The sequence below is a fragment of the Capricornis sumatraensis genome, chromosome 17 (genome assembly GCF_032405125.1).
Source record: "Capricornis sumatraensis isolate serow.1 chromosome 17, serow.2, whole genome shotgun sequence".
Taxonomy (NCBI): domain Eukaryota; kingdom Metazoa; phylum Chordata; class Mammalia; order Artiodactyla; family Bovidae; genus Capricornis; species Capricornis sumatraensis.
The window spans coordinates 27,821,972-27,840,545 of NC_091085.1; positions in this window are offsets into that span (position 1 = coordinate 27,821,972).

The following is an 18,574-nucleotide window of genomic DNA, read 5'->3' on the forward strand; positions in this document are numbered from 1 at the left end:
GAAAATGTATATTTTAAATAAAAAGTCTTACTCTATAGTTTCAAGTTTAAATCCATGCTTTGTGAAATGAGATTGTGTTATTAAACACTGAAAACTTACAATGGAATTGAACAGTGTAAATAAAATGAATAAAATGAGTGACTCTTCCCACAAACCTTTTAGAATCTAGAGTTGCTGAATATTTTTAAAACTGAATATGAAATTTATAATATAAAATGTTGTATTACAACATATAAAATGCAAAATTCCGACTTAAATTTTTTTTTAATCATTAGCTTCAATTTTGTTAACCTTTGCTTATATTCTTCTAAGGCTTAATGGTACAGAATCCATCTGCAGTGTGGGAGCTGCAGGAGAGGAGGGTTCAATCTCTGGGTCAGAAGATGGCCAGGAGTAGGGCATGGTAACCCATTCCAGTATTCTTGCCTAGAGAATCCCATGGACAGAGGAGCTGGGGAGGCTACAGTCCATAGGGTTGCAAAGAGTTGGGCATGACTGAAGCAAATTAGCGCACACACATATTCTACTAAATCACTCTAGTATTAAATGAAAAATTTATTCATATCAAAATCAAAATTTTCATGCTATCGTAAAGAGTTGTGTTTTATTGCCACACTTCTATAACATGTATTTCATCGTAATCATAAATTTAGGTCCTTAATCTCAATTAAGCTAATTTAAAAAAATTATACTACAGTGAGTCAGAGAACAGCTGAGATGAAAAGAAACCAAATTGCTTTTGCTTCTTTGTGATTCTTAATTTGTAAAATATCATTTGTATGGAACACCAGTGTTTATAAGGATTAGATGAATATGGGAATCTTCAAGCCAGGATTTGCAAATCTATTCTAGCAGTATAGGAGTTTAGGGCAGATCTTCTGTTGCTCTTCTCTCTTACTCTCCTATTCTATGCAGTGCAAGTTGTCATTTTTTGCAGTTGAAATAGTTTTTAAGTTTAGCTAATGCAATCTATGTGATGAAAAAGGTTTTAGAATCTAATATTTGGAATTTAAAGTATAGCAGTTGTTGTCCCAAAGTAGATTTTGAGAAATTTTGTTTGGTCATTTCGTTGCACCGTATTATAGTATTTTGATCACCTTTTATTAACTCTGTTGGTGAGAAGGGATTCTCTACTCTACCTAGTGTTAAATGGCTGATGTTGAGCCAGGTCAGTTTGCCCTATGTACACAAGTCAAAATGCTGAGACACTGAGGTTTGCAGCAAAGAGAGAGAGGGTTTATTCACAAGGCAACTAAGTGAAAAGATAGAAGAACAAATCTGTTTTGCTTCCCTGGAGGCAAGGGACTTCCAGCATTTATGGGGTAAAGAATAGAGAAGCAAGGTAGTCCAAGGCATGGGAACTATAGGGAAAGGTGACTGGGAAAAGTGTGCTAATTGTCCAGTTGCACAGACTTAACTGGACTACAGGCCTCTGCTTGTTCTGAGGGTAATTTTTAGCCCTCTGATGTCCAGAGTCACTGAGGACACTTGTGCCTGTCCAGTTGAAGGGTTGATGGTCCTCTCTGTCTTAACTAACTCAGTTTGGATTAGATGCTGTTGACTCCAAATTCATAGAAAATAACAGGTAGAAATCTTACAGTATTGTTTAGGTTGTGTGCTGCCTGGAGGACAAGCAAGTGTTAAAATGATGTTGATTAGTGAAATGTGATGAATTGGATTTCACCCACAGTCATGGGCAAATACATGCCACCCAACAATCAAATGGAAGTTTATGAATCAAATATACTCACAACCCCAGAGGAGGATGTAACATGCCATGCAGGGATACAGAGTTGCACTCAGGAATACAGTGAATAAACAGGCTTTAGGAGGTTGAGTTTGTGGTAAAAAGAGGGTAGGAGTAACTCTGGGAGAGTGTGTTAGTTGCTCAGTCACATCCTACTCTTTGTGATTCCATGGACCATAGGCCACTCCGTCCATGGATTTCTCCAGGAAAGAATACTGGGGTGGGTTGCTGTTTCTTTCTACAGGATCTGGGAGGGTATGATTGGCTTGTTTGAATGATTTCAAGGACTTGGAAACAGGTAAAACTCATACGTTATGGATCATCAGATGGCGTCCAGATGGTCTAGCTGACAGAAGATCTGGCCAGGTAGGAAGTTTTCTTCCTGTGTGGAAGCATACCTGGTGAGAGTAAGGGGACCTGTGAAGTTAAAAAAGTCAAGGCAATAGCATGGGAAAGTTTGGGCCTTATGATATATAGAATTGCAGTCTAAAATAGTATGTTCCTCTTGAAGAGAACTTTATTAATATTTTATTTTTTCAGTTCTCTCTTAAATGAATTTTTTTGTTTTCCCCCTGAAAGCTCCAGAAATGTGTCATTCTTCCATGTGAAATGTTCAATGTTATATAATTACATAGTACCTGTAGTGTCTAAAATACCTAAAAGGGTAGACTACAAATTTAACAATTTTCTAGAACAGATTATATTCATGTGTAAAAAATTATGAAATGTTCTTCTATTTTGAAGATTTTTTTTAATTCATAAAATATAGAGAGGCAACATGGAATGTGATAGAATGGGAAAACAACACAGAAGAAGTGTAAGAAACAAGGTTCTAATCTTGGTTCTTTTGGATGTAGTTTAGTTGTTCTAGTCTTCAGCTTCAGCAGAAAATAGGATGGTAAAGCACATTTTTTTTTCCTTCCTGTCTCCAATATTATTTTAATTCATCTGAGTTTAAACATGGTTTAAAAATCCTTAGCCAGTTTGCATGTATATTTTAGTTTTTGTTCTGTAAATAATGACCCAAAGTTAATGGAACAGATGGCTATCAGAAGAAAATGATGTTTCAGTTGATACTAGAATGGAGGGAAGCCAAGGGAAAATACCTTCACTAAAATATTTTGTTGATGTTCACCTTGGCTATTAAGTACCAATGCATTCATATTATTGAATTATTACAAAGATCATAATTACTTAAGGTATTTACAAATACTTCAATTTTAAAAATAATATAAGTTCATCATATCCTTGCTAGTAAAACTTGTGCAGATAAAATGTAGCAGCTGTTCTTTAAAAGAGAATTTGGTCACTTTCAGTATATGAGTTGAAGGGAAGCATCCTTTTACAGTGATTCTATTTATTCTTTTGGAATTTAATGAATACCGATTGAGAGAAAATAGGTTAACCACAACAAAAAATGAAAGGGGAGCTCTTGCTTATTTTCGTTTATCTTACTACTTCTGGGAGTTGAAAACACACAAATAAAGATCTAACTTTGGCGGAAAGAACAAATGAATCAAAATGAAACTCAAATCTGCTGCAGGCAAAAGAGGTGGAATATTCTTTTCTCTATGCAGTTTTGGAGATTATAGAATTTTGAGTGTGTGATACAATGGGGTTGCTATTGGTGGATTCTTGGGGCATTGTTTACGTCATTCTCATTTCTCCATTTTTTTCTTTTATTTGTGAAAAACCTTTGGGAAGTAATTTGTTTCAGAATGTTAAAAGATTGTGATGAAATGAGACTTACTTGGAAGAGGTAAAGCTTAGGATTGGTCTGGAGCTTAGCTCCAAGTAATGCTAAAGGTTCTTTTGTGTTATTTATAAGTTGCTCAACCATTTTTATTGGAATAGAACAAATGGGGAGAAGAGAACAGAAGTTTTATGTCCAGGAATAAAAGTCATGGAGTTGTCTGAAACTTCCCTTTTATTCATCTTCCTGGTTGGCAGTCCTTACTGTTGGGTAAAAAATAGATTTGGAATCTGCAATGATGTCAACATTATATCCAAATTGAACATTATATAAATAAGCTTTATAAAATCAGCTGCAAGTGAACACCCATCTGAGCATGAACTGAGATACTTTCTAGATACTATGTCATTTTATTCCTTTGGCAATATTATCAAATATTCCATATAGATAAAGTCTCTTCATTGATTATGGAAAAAACAGATTTTTTTGGATTTTTGTACTTTTGCAACTTCCTCTGAGAAGATGTCTTTTCAGAGGTGTATTCTAAATATTCTTCATTTTCGCACTTTATTTTACTATTGATTGAGTGTTAGAATTGAAGCACATAAACACACATTTCACTAGCAGCAAGTGCTTTGAAATCAGTGACCAGTTTACTCATCTTTCTTTGTCCATTGTCACACAGAATGATAGAACATAGAAAGCAAATGATACTGAGTTTTATTCTTAATTCCTCTGATTAATTCTTATAGTTCCTATACCTTATCTACTTGTTAAATTTTACCAATTTTTAAAGGCTCATCTCAGATACAGTCTTTTGAAAGCAATTATTTTTTCTTTCCATCCAAATAATATATTTTTCCCACCAATCAACAATACTTTGGTTCTTGTTTTGGTTATATTTCTTGTCTTACTCTTCCTAGAATTAAATTTGTATGTATATGCTTTATCACTAGCATTATATTAAAATATTCTATTCTCTTCAAAATATCTTTTAAATACTTTCTAGGGTCTTGTTTTAAGTTTTTATATTGCATCCTTGAGGAAAACAGACAAGTTGTTTTGCTCAGTGGAAATTATATTTTAATTGATATAGGAAACATAATGAATGTACTAATTAAACAGAATGTTACAAAATAATATTATTGGAATAAAATCAAAAGTAAAACAATATAAAGAAAATAGAAGTGACAAAAGTTGTAGTTGCAAAGTAAAATAAGGTAATCAGAGTAGGCTATATCGGGAAGATGACATTTTTGTAAAGATGAGATTGGCAGTTAGAGAGTTAGCCATATCCCTCCCTGGGGTTAGGGGAACTTGGACGAGTGCTCCAGGCAGAGGAAACAGACAGTACAAAGGTCCTAAGACAGAATCATGGGAGACAAATCAGAGTAATAGAGGCCAGTATTGGAGAAGGAAATGGGAACCCACTCCAGTGTTCTTGCCTGGAGAATCCCAGGGACGGTGGAGCCTGATGGGTTGCCGTATATGGGGTCGCACTGAGTTGGACACGACTGAAGTGACTTAGCAGCAGCAGTAGCAGCAGAGGCCAGTATAATGGGAAGGGGACCTGTTTGAAAGATGGGGGTGAGGTAGGAAATGATGTTAGGATGATTATGAAGGCCTAGATCATTAGGGTCTTTCTAAGCCCTTTATCCCCTTCATGGATCACAGCCTTCTTGTGGTGAAGGGGCTTACATAACTCAGTGAAGCTATGAGCCATGCCTTGCCAAACTTCCAAGACAGACAGGTCATAGTGAAGAGTTCTGACAAAACATGGTCCACTGGAGGAGGAAGAAGCAAAAAGATATGACACTGGAAGATGAGCTACCCAGGTTGTAAGGTGTCTTATATGCTACTAGGGAGGAGCAGAGGGCAGTTACTGATAGCTCCAGAAAGAATGAAGGGGCTGGGCCAAAGCAGAAATGACACTCAGTTGTTGATGTGCCTGGTAGTGAAAGCAAAGTTCAATTCTGTTAAGAACAATATTGCATAGGAAGCTGGAATGTTAGGTCCATGGAACAAGGTAAATGGGATGTGGTCAAGCAGGATATGGCAAGATTGAACATCGACATCTTAGAAATTAGTGAACTAAAATGGATAGGAGTAGGTGAATATAATTCAAATGACCATTATACCTACTACTGTGAGCAAGAATGCCTTAGAAGAAATGGAATAATCTTCAGAGTCTAAAAAAGCATCCAAAATGCAGTCTTGGGTACAACCTCAAAAATGACAGAATGATCTCAGTTCATTTCCAAGGCAAACCATTCAACATCACAGTAATTCAAGTCTATGCTCCAACCACTGATGCTGAACAAGTTGAAGTTGACCAGTTCTTTGAAGACCTAGGGGCTTCCCTGGTGGCTCAGATGGTAAAGAATCTGCCTGCAATGTGGGAGACCTGGGTTGGGAAGATTCCCTGGAGGAGGGCATGGCAACCCACTCCAGTATTCTTGCCTGGAGAATTCCCATGGACGGAGGAGCCTGGTGGCCTATTGTTCATGGGTTTGCAAAGAGCCAGACATGACTGAGTGACTAAGTACACACACATGAAGACCTACAACAGCTTTTGGAACTAACATTAAAAAAAAAAAAAAAAATATATATATATATATATATATATCCTTTTCATCATAGGAGATTGGAATGCAAAAGTAGAAAGTCAAGAGACACCTGGAATAACAGGCAAGTTTGGTTTAGAGTACAAAATATAGCAGGGCATAGGCTAACAGAGTTTTGTCAAGAGAAAACACTGGTCTTAGCAAACGCCCTTTTCCAACAACACAAGAGATGACTCTACACATGGACATCATGTGTCAATACCGAAATCAGATTGATTATGTTCTTTGTAGCTGAAGATGGAGAAGCTCTATATTGTCAGTTAAAATAAGACCAGGAACTGACTGTGGCTCAGATCATGGGTTCCTCATTGCAAAATTCAGGCTTCATTTGAAGAAAGTAAGGAAAAACACTAGACCATTCAGGTATGACCTAAATAAAATCCCTTATGATTGTACAATGGAGGTGACAAATAGATTCATAACATTGTACAGGAGGCAGTGACCAAAACCATCCCAAAGAAAAAGAAGTGGTTGTTTGAAAAGGCTTTACAAATAGCTGAGGAAAGAACAGAAGCAAAAGGCAAAGGAGAAAATGAAAAGTATACCCAACTGAATACAGAGTTCCAGAGAATGGCAAGGAGAGATAAGAAGGCCTTCCTAAATGCAAAGAAATAAAGGAAAACAATAGATTGGGAAAGATGAGAGATGTCTTTAGGAAAATTGGAGCTATCAAGGGAATATTTCATGCAAGGATGGGCACAATAAAGGACAGAAATGATAAGGACCTAACAGAAGCAGAAGAGATTAAAATGAGGTAGCAGGAATACACAGAAGAACTATACAAGAAAGTCTTAATGACACAGATAACCATGATGGTGTGGTCACTCACGTAGACCTGTGCATTCTGGAGTGTAAAGTCAAGTGGGCCTTAGGAAGCATTGTTATGAACAAAGCTAGTGGAGGTGATAGAATTATAACTGAGCTTTTTAAATCCTAAAATATGATGCTTTAAAGTTCTGTGCTCAATATATTAGCAAATTTGGAAAACTCTGCTGGGACCACAGGACTGGAAACAGTCATTCCAATTCCAAACAAAGGCAGTGCCAAAGAATATTCAAACCACTATACAATTGTACTCATTTCACAGCTAGCAAGTTTATGCTCAAGTCCTTTAAGGTAGGCTTCAGCAGTGTGTGAACTGAGAATTTCCAGATGAACAGGCTGTGTTTAGAATAGGCAGGGAAACCAGAAATCAAATTGCCAGCATTTGTTGGATCATAGAGAAAGCAAGGGAACTCCAGAAAAATATCTACTTCTGCTTCATTAACTACACTTAAGATTTTGACTTGTGGATCACAACAAACTGGACAATTCTTGAATATGGGAGTACCTGACCACCATAGCTGTCTCCTGTCTCTTGTATGCAGGTCAAGAAGCAGCAGTTAAAACTGGATTAGATACTGGACTGGTTCAAAATTGGGAAGGGAGTATGACAAGGCTGTGTATCATCACCCTGTTTATTTACCTTCAATGCAGAGTTCAGTTCAGTCGCTCAGGCATGTCCGACTCTTTCCAACCCCATGAATCACAGCACGCCAGGACTCCCTGTCCATCACCAGCTCCCGGAGTTTACTCAGATTCACGTCATTGAGTCAGTGATGCCATCCAGCCATCTCATCCTCTGTCGTCCCCTTCTCCTCCTGCCCCCAATCCCTCCCAGCATCAAAGTCTTTTCCAATGAGTCAACTCTTCACATGAGGTGGCCAAAGTACTGGAGCTTCAGCTTTAGCATCATTCCTTCCAAAGTAATCCCAGGGTTGATCTCCTTCAGAATGGACTGGTTGGACTTCCTTGCAGTCCAAGGGACTCTCAAGAGTCTTCTCCAACACCACAGTTCAAAAGCATCAATTCTTCAGCGCTCAGCCTTCTTCCACAGTCCAACTCTCACATCCATACATGACCACAGAAAAAACCATAGCCTTGACTAGACAGACCTTAGTCGGCAAAGTAATGTCTCTGCTTTTGAATATGCTATCTAGGTTGATCATAACTTTTCTTCCAAGGAGTAAGCGTCTTTTAATTTCATGGCTGCAATCACCATCTGCAGTGATTTTGGAGCCCAAAAAAACAAAGTCTGACACTGTTTCCACTGTTACCCCATCTACTTCCCATGAAGTGATGGGACCGGATGCCATGATCTTCATTTTCTGAATGTTAAGCTTTAAGCCAACTCTCTCACTCTCCTCTTTCCCTTTCATCATGAGGCTTTTTAGTTCCTCTTCACTTTCTGCTGTAAGGGTGGTGTTATATGCATATCTGAGGTTATTGATATTTCTCCCAGCAATCTTGATTCCAGCTTGTGTTTCTTCCAGTCCAGCGTTTCTCATGATGTACTCTGCATAGAAGTTAAATAAGCAGGGTGACAATATACAGCCTTGACATACTCCTTTTCCTATTTGGAACCAGTCTGTTGTTCCATGTCCAATTCTAACTGTTGCTTCCTGACCTGCATACAGATTTCTCAAGAGGCAGGTCAGGTGGTCTAGTATTCCCATCCTTCTCAGGATTTTCCACAGTTTATTGTGATCCACACAGTCCAAGATTTGGCATAGTCAATAAAGCAGAAAGAGATGTTTTTCTGGAACTCTCTTGCTTTTTCCATGATCCTGCAGATGTTGGAAATTTGATCTCTGGTTCCTTTGCCTTTTCTAAAACCAGCTTGAACATCTGGAAGTTCATGGTTCCCATATTGCTGAAGCCTGGCTTGGAGAATTTTGAGCATTACTCTACTAGCATGTGAGATGAATGCAATTGTGTGGTAGTTTGAGCATTCTTTGGCATTGCCTTTCTTTGGGATTGGAATGAAAACTGACCTTTTCCAGTCCTGTGGCTACTGCTGAGTTTTCCAAATTTGCTGGCATATTGAGTGCAGCACTTTCACAGCATCATCTTTCAGGATTTGAAACAGCTCAACTGGAATTCCATCACCTCCACTAGCTTTGTTCGTCATGATGCTTTCTAAAGCCCACTTGACTTCACATTCCAGGATGTCTGGCTCTAGATGATTGATCACACCATCATGATTATCTGGGTCGTGAAGATCTTTTTTGTACAGTTTTTCTGTGTATTCTTGCCACCTCTTCTTAATATCTTCTGCTTCTGTTAGGTCCATACCATTTCTGTCCTTTATTGAGCCCATCTTTGCATGAAATGTTCCCTTGGTATCTCTAATTTTCTTGAAGAGACCTCTAGTCTTTCCCATTCTGTTCTTTTCCTCTATTTCTTTGCATTGATCGCTGAAGAAGGCTTTCTTATCTCTTCTTGCTATTCTTTGGAACTCTGCATCAGATGTTTATATCTTTACTTTTCTCCCTTGCTTTTCGTTTCTCTTCTTTTCACAGCTATTTGTAAGTCCTCCTGAGACAGCCATTTTGCTTTTTTGCATTTCTTTTCCATGGGGATGGTCTTGATCCCTGCCTCCTGTACATCAAGTAAAATAACAGGCTGGATGAATCACAGACTGGAATCAAGATTGTCAGGAGAAATATCAACAATTTCAGATATGCAGATGATACCACTCTAATGGCAGAAAGCAAAGAGGAACTAAAGAGCCTCTTGATAAGGGTGAAAGAAGATAGTGAAAATGGTGGCTTGAAACTCAGCATTCTAAGAACTAAGTTCATGGCTTTGGGTCCCATCACTTCATGGCAAATAGAACAAGAAAAATTGGAAGCAATGTCAGATTTTATTTTATTTTCTTGGGCTCCAAAATTACCGTGAACAGTGACTGCAGTTCTGAAATTAAAAGAGTGTTGCTCCTTTGAAAGAAAGCTATGATGAACCTAGGCAGGCTATTAAAAAACAGAGACCTCTTTTTGCTGGTAAAGGTGAGTATACTCAAAGGTATGTTTTTCCAGTAGTCATGTAGAGGTGTGAGAGTTGGACCATGAAGAAGTCTGAGTGGCAAAGAATTGATGTTTCAAATTGTGGTGCTGAAGAAGATTCTTGGAAGTCCCATGGACTACAAGAAGATCAAACCAGTCAATCCTGAAAGAAATCAGTTCTGACTGTTTGTTGGAAGGACTGATGCTGAATTGAAGCTCCAATATTTTGGCCACCTGATGAGAAGAGCCAACTCATTGGAAAAGACCCTGATGCTGAGAAAGATTGAAGGCAAAAGGAGAAGGGGGAAACAAAGAGGATAAGATGGTTAGATAGCATCATTGACTGAATGGACAGGAATTTGAGCAAGCTCTGCAAGATATGGACAGTGGAGCCTATCATGCTGCAGTCTATGCAGTCTCAGAGTGGGTCGTGACTTAGCGACTGAAGAACAGCAACAAGCCCTTTAAAAGAGTTTGTGTTTTACATAGGTAAAACCTGCAGATATTGCAAGAATTTTAGCAGATTAGTAACGTGACCTGACTGCTTTAAGAGGGCAAAGTGTAATTACTGTATTGAAAATATTTTTAGGTTTGCCAAGGATAGAGCAGGGAGACTAAGAGAATATTGCAGTAGAGGGATGATATTGTTAATATGTCAGAACACAGAATATCTGTAGATATAGGAAGTGAACATATTCCAAGGAAGTTTGCAATGGACAGATTTAGAGGAGAATATAAGCAGTTTAGTTTAAGAAATATCAGTGTGATGTGCATTAAACATTTTATATATGTATGAGTAGCTACACATTCTTTTGCTAAGTGTTATTTACAACTAGGTATTTATTATGTAGAAGCTAGCCATATAACACATAAAAACATCAGTATGTTTTCCTCTTACTTTATGTGATAGTATTCTTAGGTAATAAGAGAAGTTTATTTTCTGTCCAATTAATACTTTGAGAACTAGAGTAAATATTTTTAATTTCAGAATCTTTGGTAAAGATTTTACCAAACTGTAATATATTAGGAAATAAGAAATTGAAAAAAATTACACTTTGTGGCTTATAGATTTCTGTAGATTTGTGAAAACATGGCATATTTTTCACACTGATGGTTTTAAAGTATACCTGTCATATTAACTTTCTGGTAAAGTGTCAGGTATTGTGAAAATTAGCACAACGAACGAATCAGACACACAAAGATAATGTCTTTGCCAGCCCATAAAATATATGCCGTCCTCCTATGCCTGAATACCCCTGTATTATTTTTTTCATGATTTATCATTGAAATGTGAGTTGACAGTTTTATGTATAGGTTGCAAATCTGGCTTACTTTATCAATCCCATGCATATTAATATGTATGTATGGTAATTTTTGTTGCTTGTAGAATGGCCTTTAGACACTGCTTCAATTCTGTGCAATTTAATAGGTGAAGTGTTGCAATGTGCACTTTCCATGGGTTTGTTTTTATTAAACTAGTGAACTAGACTAGAAATTTGCTCAGTAATTGTCATTTTGTTATTATATTCCTATACTTGATCAAAAAAATAAAATGTGAGATACATTACCATATATATGCATATATAATCCATTCACCAATGTAAATGTTGCTTCTATTTATGGAAACTCAATAACTTCATTGAAGCAAGAGAGTCATTTTGGAAGTGTAATTTTTACAAAATGAAGGCACACATTTTCATAAATTTCCAGAAATTATCTGAATTAGAGTAATTATGATCCACCAAGTGATTCTTAGCTTTCTTATATAATTTTAAGAGAAAATAAAACTTCATAAGCTCTAGTTATTCTAGCACATGTCAAATATCATTATCAGCTAGACTTGGTTATGAAGATGAAAAGCCTCCCTTTCTCTTTTTCCCTTAACTTTTCTTGATGTTGTATTTCAAAGATTTAAGAGTTGATGTTTTGCAGTCAGGAACTTATATTTGAATCCTCAATCCAAGCATTTCCTGAGTGACAGAATTGGACAGATTTTCCAAGTGTCAGCTTTTGAACTATGAATTGAAATAACAACAGTAATTGATTCACAAATTTTAATGGTATAAGTAATTGAGATAAGAGAGGTAAAATGTTTGCTATTCTATCCTATGCTGAATTATTTCATAATATTTCTATTATTATGACTCTCATCATCATCACACATGTAGGATTTATATAATAATAAAGGACACTTTTTCTCTGTTTATCGACAGTTGCTCTATCCTATAAAGCCCATAGATTGTATATCTGCTCAGAATTCTTACACGTAAAAGTGTTATTTGTCTTTTGCATATTCTGTAGTTACACTGATCCATTTTCATGTGTGTGTAAACATGCCCAGGTTTCTTTAAAAACAACAGTAAAATAGTCTTCAGATCCAGATCCATTCTCCTAACCTGCATCCCCCTCCAACTGTCAACCTTCTACCTCTGCAGTAGCACCATTCCAGGTTCTTGAAAGAGTTGCTATGCTTGATTTCTTTATTCTCCACTTCACACTTATTTCTTCATTGTGGATTTGACCTTTATCTTTCTTGTCAAATCCATCTGAGAATTCCATGGTCTTAATAGCTATAAAGACAATGAATATTTTTCCAGCTTTTTCTTGTCCTACTTTAGTGACATTTACAAAATTGGCTACTTACACTATTTTCAATATCTCATCAAACCATCAGTGTCCCAACTTTCCTTGTTTTCTCTCAAGCCTGACTGTTCCTTCTTAGTTTCCTTCCCTTATCCTTTAAAGTTTTTTTTTTTTTTCTGATGTTCTAGTTTCTCAGGAACTCTTAATGACTTCACCAAAGTTCACATTTTAAAAAATACTTTCAATTTTTCAGTAAATTTTTACACAACAGTAATTTTGAAAACCAAACAATAAAAACACCTAATTGTTCTGGCTCAAAAAGCAGAACACATATTTAATTTCTTTCCCTCACTTTTACATTCACTACATCAGTATATCCTGTACTTCTACATTTGTATATAGTATAAAAACTCTGATGACTGTCCTCAGTTTCTATGATCATTATCTCCACTGGGATACAATGTTATTGTTTTCTATGTAGCTATAAGATAAATAAGAGGAATAAGTACAATAGTATAATATAGCATAGTTAGATTTGTTATGTTGTGACAAGCGTTGTGGGGAAAAATTTAAGCAAGGAAGGGCAGTAGGTATGTTCTAGAAGTGGATGTGTCTCCAGTTTTAAATAAAAAGTTGAATGTAGGCCACACTGAAAAGGGGACATACAAATAAACATTTGTAATGTGTGCTATTCCAAAGAAATTTGCTTAAATAATTCAAGCTGCCTGAATTTTTTATAAACAAGATAAATAACACAAGAACTTTACAGAATTTAATTCAATATAAATCATGACATGTGAAAACCAAATGTATTTAACATGTTAAATGTGATCTTGAATGTTTTTTTCTAAGTTCTATTATAAATTTGAAGACAATGTAATGGAGGTCTTTAGAGAGAAGGAATTGCTGGTATACTGTGGTTTTCCTCTAACCTCTTATGATCAGGCAGTATCTCCTCCTTATCTCAAAACAAATGAGAGTGTACTTCAAGTGAACCAAGTTTGTACTCAAGTGTGAAATGCACTTGAATGTATTCAAGTGTGAAAGTCTAAATGCATGAGAGCAGAGCTAGTTTCCTTGGAACAAGTTCAGATGTACTACTTTGAGAGAGAATGGAACTTCCACTGGCTGCCAAAACAGAAGTATTGTGTTTTTCATGAGCTTCAGAAGGAAATGGCAACTCACTCCAATACTCTTGCCTGGAAAACCTCATGGATGGAGGAGCCTGGTAGGCTGCAGTCCATGGGGTTGCTAAGAGTTGGACACAACTGAGTGACTTCACTTTCACTTTTCACTTTCATGCATTGGAGAAGGAAATGGCAACCCACTCCAGTGTTCTTGCCTGGAGAATCCCAGGGACAGCGGAGCCTGGTGGGCTGCCGTCTATGGGGTCGCACAGAGTCAGACATGACTGAAGTGATTTAGCAGCACAGTAGCAAGAAGAATACTGAACAAAGTTATAATAGTGAGTCATTCCTAAACGATGCTTTACAGGAGGACTGCACATCAGAAATGAGGTAAGGCTGGAAGTCTAGCATGGCCCTATAAGAGATGGGACATGAGTGATGGGGACAGAAGCATTGACATGACAGAAGGAACACTGTCAATCACTTTAGAAACTTCAGGAAGCAACTATGAAGAATGTCTTACATGAGAAAGAGTTAGCTTTTCACAACCAAAATGATACCAGTGTTGATTTACAACATTTCCAGATAGCTGCGACTTCTTACTCTTATCTCTCCCCACTTCTCTTGCTACAGGTTGGAGTGTACCCTAAAGTGTGGGTCAGTAGATCAAGACAAAGCAACTATGCATTTCTTTTCCTTTGATTTCTTATCAGCTAAAGAGAGAGAAATTATAGATTTGAAGAGAGTTAAAGATTTGATATTAGACTGACAGGGGTTTATATAAACTGAAAGGAATGAGAAATCTGTGAGATTTTCCTGAGGTTTCATTTAACCTTGAGAAATAAAATCAGTCTACAGAATGTACTGCAAGGGGAAGTTATGAGGAGGAATAAAGTTTCTCCCTAATTACATTCTATTGCATCCAATTTTTCAGTAAACCGAGTATGTGTAATTTTATAAATTCCATTAAGTTCTTCATTGAGTTATAATTGTTTCTGTTAGGAACTTTGTTGATTAAATTCATTTGTTCTGTATCTAAAATTAGAGATCAGTTCATTTAATAGGAACAATTTGGCAAATTATTCCTAATGATAAATTCAGGAATAATTGTGAATGACTTTGAAATGCAGAAAAAAGATCATTGGGTATTCTTTCTAGCTCATCCTTCACTGCCTCTGAGCTATATAACCACTCTAAGTTGTAGATAAATGATGGCAATGGATGTAATTTTCTCAGAGGCATGTAAAATAAATCTTGTTCGGTAGAAGTACTATTGATTTCCTTCTCTCTCCCAAAGAAGTCAGTTTTCAATCTATTGAACAAATTCATTTCATCATTCCTGATTACTTAATTTGTATCTCTTAATTCTCCTTTGAAGAGTTTTATAATATATTACTAATCCTGCCACTAATTAATGAGTTAAATAAAAATCTTATGACCATTTTCTGTATGAGGGTTACGATTTTATTCTTTTCTATAGTTTATCCATATTTATTTTTTATTGTTTTAATTGAAATATAGTTGATTTATATTAATTTCAAATACAAAACATAGTCAGTCATTAACTTTACTTATTATACTCCATTAAAAGTTATTACAAGATATTAGCTATTATTCCCTGTGCAATTTAATATGTCCTTGTTGCTTATCTATTTTATACATAGGAGTTTGTATCTCAATCCTATGCCCTACCTTGGTTCCCCTTTTCTTTCTTTACTGGTAATCACTACTTTGTTTTCTGTATCTGTAAGTCTGTTGGTATATAACTGTTTATAGTATTCTCTTATGATTTTTTTGTAGCTTTGTGGTTATTTCTCCTCATTCAGTTTTTATTTTATTTGGGTCGCTCTTATTTTTGGTGAGCCTTCTTGGCTAGAGGTTTTTCAATTTTGTTTATCTTTTCAAAAAACTAGCATCAATGATCTTTTCTCTGATTTATTATTGTTAAGTATAATAGAAACAAAGGGCTTCCCAGTTGGCGCTAGTGGTAAACAATGTGCCTGCCAAGCAGAAGACGTGTGTTTAATCCCTGGATTGGGAAGATACCCTGGAGAAGGAAATGGCAACCCACTCCAGTATTATTGCTTGGAAAACTCAATGAATAAAGGAGCCTGGTGGGCTATAGTTCATGGGTTGCAGAGACACGATTGAGGAACTGAGCACACATATACATAATAAAAGCATATATTTATTCTATTAATAGTTGGGTTTATTTTCCCCAAATTGTATAATCTTACTGATCAAATATGACAGTGTTTAATATTAAGACAGATTTAAATTTGTTCAATTAAATTGAATAATTATTTTGTCATGCTTTTTATTTCTACAGTAATTATGTTTTATATTATGCCAGTTCAAGGGCAATTTCTGAGATCTTTCAGTTCAGTTCAGTTGCTCAGTCATGTCCAACTCTTTGCGACCCCATCAATCACAGCATGCCAGGCCTCCCTGTCCATCACCAACTCCTGGAATTCACTCAAACTCATATTCATCGAGTTGATGATGCCATCCAGCCATCTCATACTCTGTCGTCTCCTTCTCCACCTGCTCCCAGTCCCTCCCAGCATCAGGGTCTTTTCCAATGAGTCAACTCTTCGCATGAGGTGGCCAAAGTATTGGAGTTTCAGCTTTACCATCAGTCCTTCCAATGAACACCCAGGACTGATCTCCTTTAGGACGGACTGATTGGACCTCCTTGCAGTCCAAGGGACTCTCAAGAATCTTCTGCAACACCACACAGTTCAAAAGCATCAGTTCTTTGGCGTTCAACTTTCTTCACAGTCCAACTCTCACATCCATACATGACCACTGGAAAAACCATAGCCTAGTGGAGGTGATGGCATTCCAGTTGAGCTGTTTCAAATCCTGAAAGATGATGCTGTGAAAGTGCTGCACTCAATATGCCAGCAAGTTTGGAAAACTCAGCAGTGGCCACAGGACTGGAAAAGGTCAGTTTTCATTCCAATCCCAAAGAAAGGCAATGCCAAAGAATGCTCAAACTACCCCACAATTGTACTCATCTCACATGCTAATAAAGTAATGCTCAAAATTCTCCAAGCCAGGCTTCAGCAATACATGAACCGTGAACTCCCTGATGTTCAAGCTGATTTTAGAAAAGGCAGAGGAACCAGAGATCAAATTTCCAACATCTGCAGGATCATGGAAAAAGCAAGAGAGTTCCAGAAAAACATCTATTTCTGCTTTATTGACTATGCCAAAGCCTTTGACCGTGTGGATCACAATAAACTGTGGAAAATTCTGAAAGAGATGGGAATATCAGACCACCTAACCTGCCTCTTGAGAAATCTGTATGCAGGTCAGGAAGCAACAGTTAGAAATGGACATGGAACAACAGACTGGTTCCAAATAGGAAAAGGAGTGCGTCAAGGCTGTATATTGTCAGCCTGCTTATTTAACTTCTATGCAGAGTACATCATAAGAAACGCAGGACTGGAAGAAACGCAAGCTGGAATCAAGATTGCTGGGAGAAATATCAATAACCTCAGATATGCAGATGACACAACCCTTATGGCAGAAAGTGAAGAGGAACTAAAAAGCCTCTTGATGAAAGTGAAAGAGGAGAGTGAAAAAGTTGGCTTAACGCTCAACATTCAGAAAACGAAGATCATGGCATCCAGTCCCATCACTTCATGGGAAGTAGATGGGGAAACAGTAGAGACAGTGTCAGACTTTATTTTTTGGGGCTCCAAAATCACTGCAGATGGTGACTGCAGCCATGAAATTAAAAGACGCTTACTCCTTGGAAGGAAAGTTATGACCAACCTAGATAGTATATTCAAAAGCAGAGATATTACTTTGCTGACTAAGGTCTGTCTAGTCAAGGCTATGGTTTTTCCTGTGGTCATGTATGGATGTGAGAGTTGGACTGTGAAGAAGGCTGAGCGCTGAAGAATTGATGAGTTTGAACTGTGGTGTTGGAGAAGACTCTTGAGGGTCCCTTGGACTGCAAGGAGATCCAACAGTCCATCTAAAGGAGATCAGCCCTGGGATTTCTTTGGAAGGAATGATGCTAAAGCTGAAGCTCCAGTACTTTGGCCACCTCATGTGAAGAGTTGACTCATTGGAAAAGACTTTGATGCTGGGAGGGATTTGAGGCAGGATGAGAAGGGGACGACCCAGGATGAGATGGCTGGATGGCATCACGGACTCGATGGACGTGAAAATGAGTGAACTCTGGGAGTTGGTGATGGACAGGGAGTCCTGGCGTGCTGTGATTCATGGGGTCGCAAAGAGTCGGACACGACTGAGTGACTGAACTGACTGAACTGACTAGATGGACCTTTGTTGGCAAAGTAATATCTCTGCTTTTTAGTATGCTCTCTAGTTTGGTCATAACTTTTTTTCCAAGGAGTAAGTGTCTTTTAATTTCATGGCTGCAATAACCATCTGCAGTGATTTTGGAGCCCCCCAAAATAAAGTCTGGCACTGTTTCCACTCTTTCCCCATCTATTTCCCATGAAGTTATGGGACCAGATGCCATGATCTTCATTTGAATTTTGAGCTTCAAGCCAACTTTTTCACTGTCCTCTTTCACTTTCATCAAGAGGCTTTTTAGTTCCTCTTCACTCTCTGAGATCTTTAAATAATCTAAAACCACAATCTGATATTACCTTAACCTACCTAATCGATACTCATGTATATACCTAAAGAATTTTTAAGTAAGATAGATTACCAGAGTCTAGTTATTAAGCATCATTTTGATTCTGTATGCCTTTTAATTTAATCTAATATTCTACAGAGAGGCCGCAGCTTTGGGTCATGAATGTGTAAGAGACATATGTCTCTAATTATGTGAAGTTAGAGAGTTTTATTGTGTACGTTCATGGAGCTGCTAGTAAGACAGTTCTCATTTATCCAACCCCTTGCTTTTTCTGTGAAATTGTAGTTTAATTTTGTTAAAAGTTATCTATACTAGGAGCAGTGGTAACAAAGAAATGCAAGTGTGTGTCTGTTTT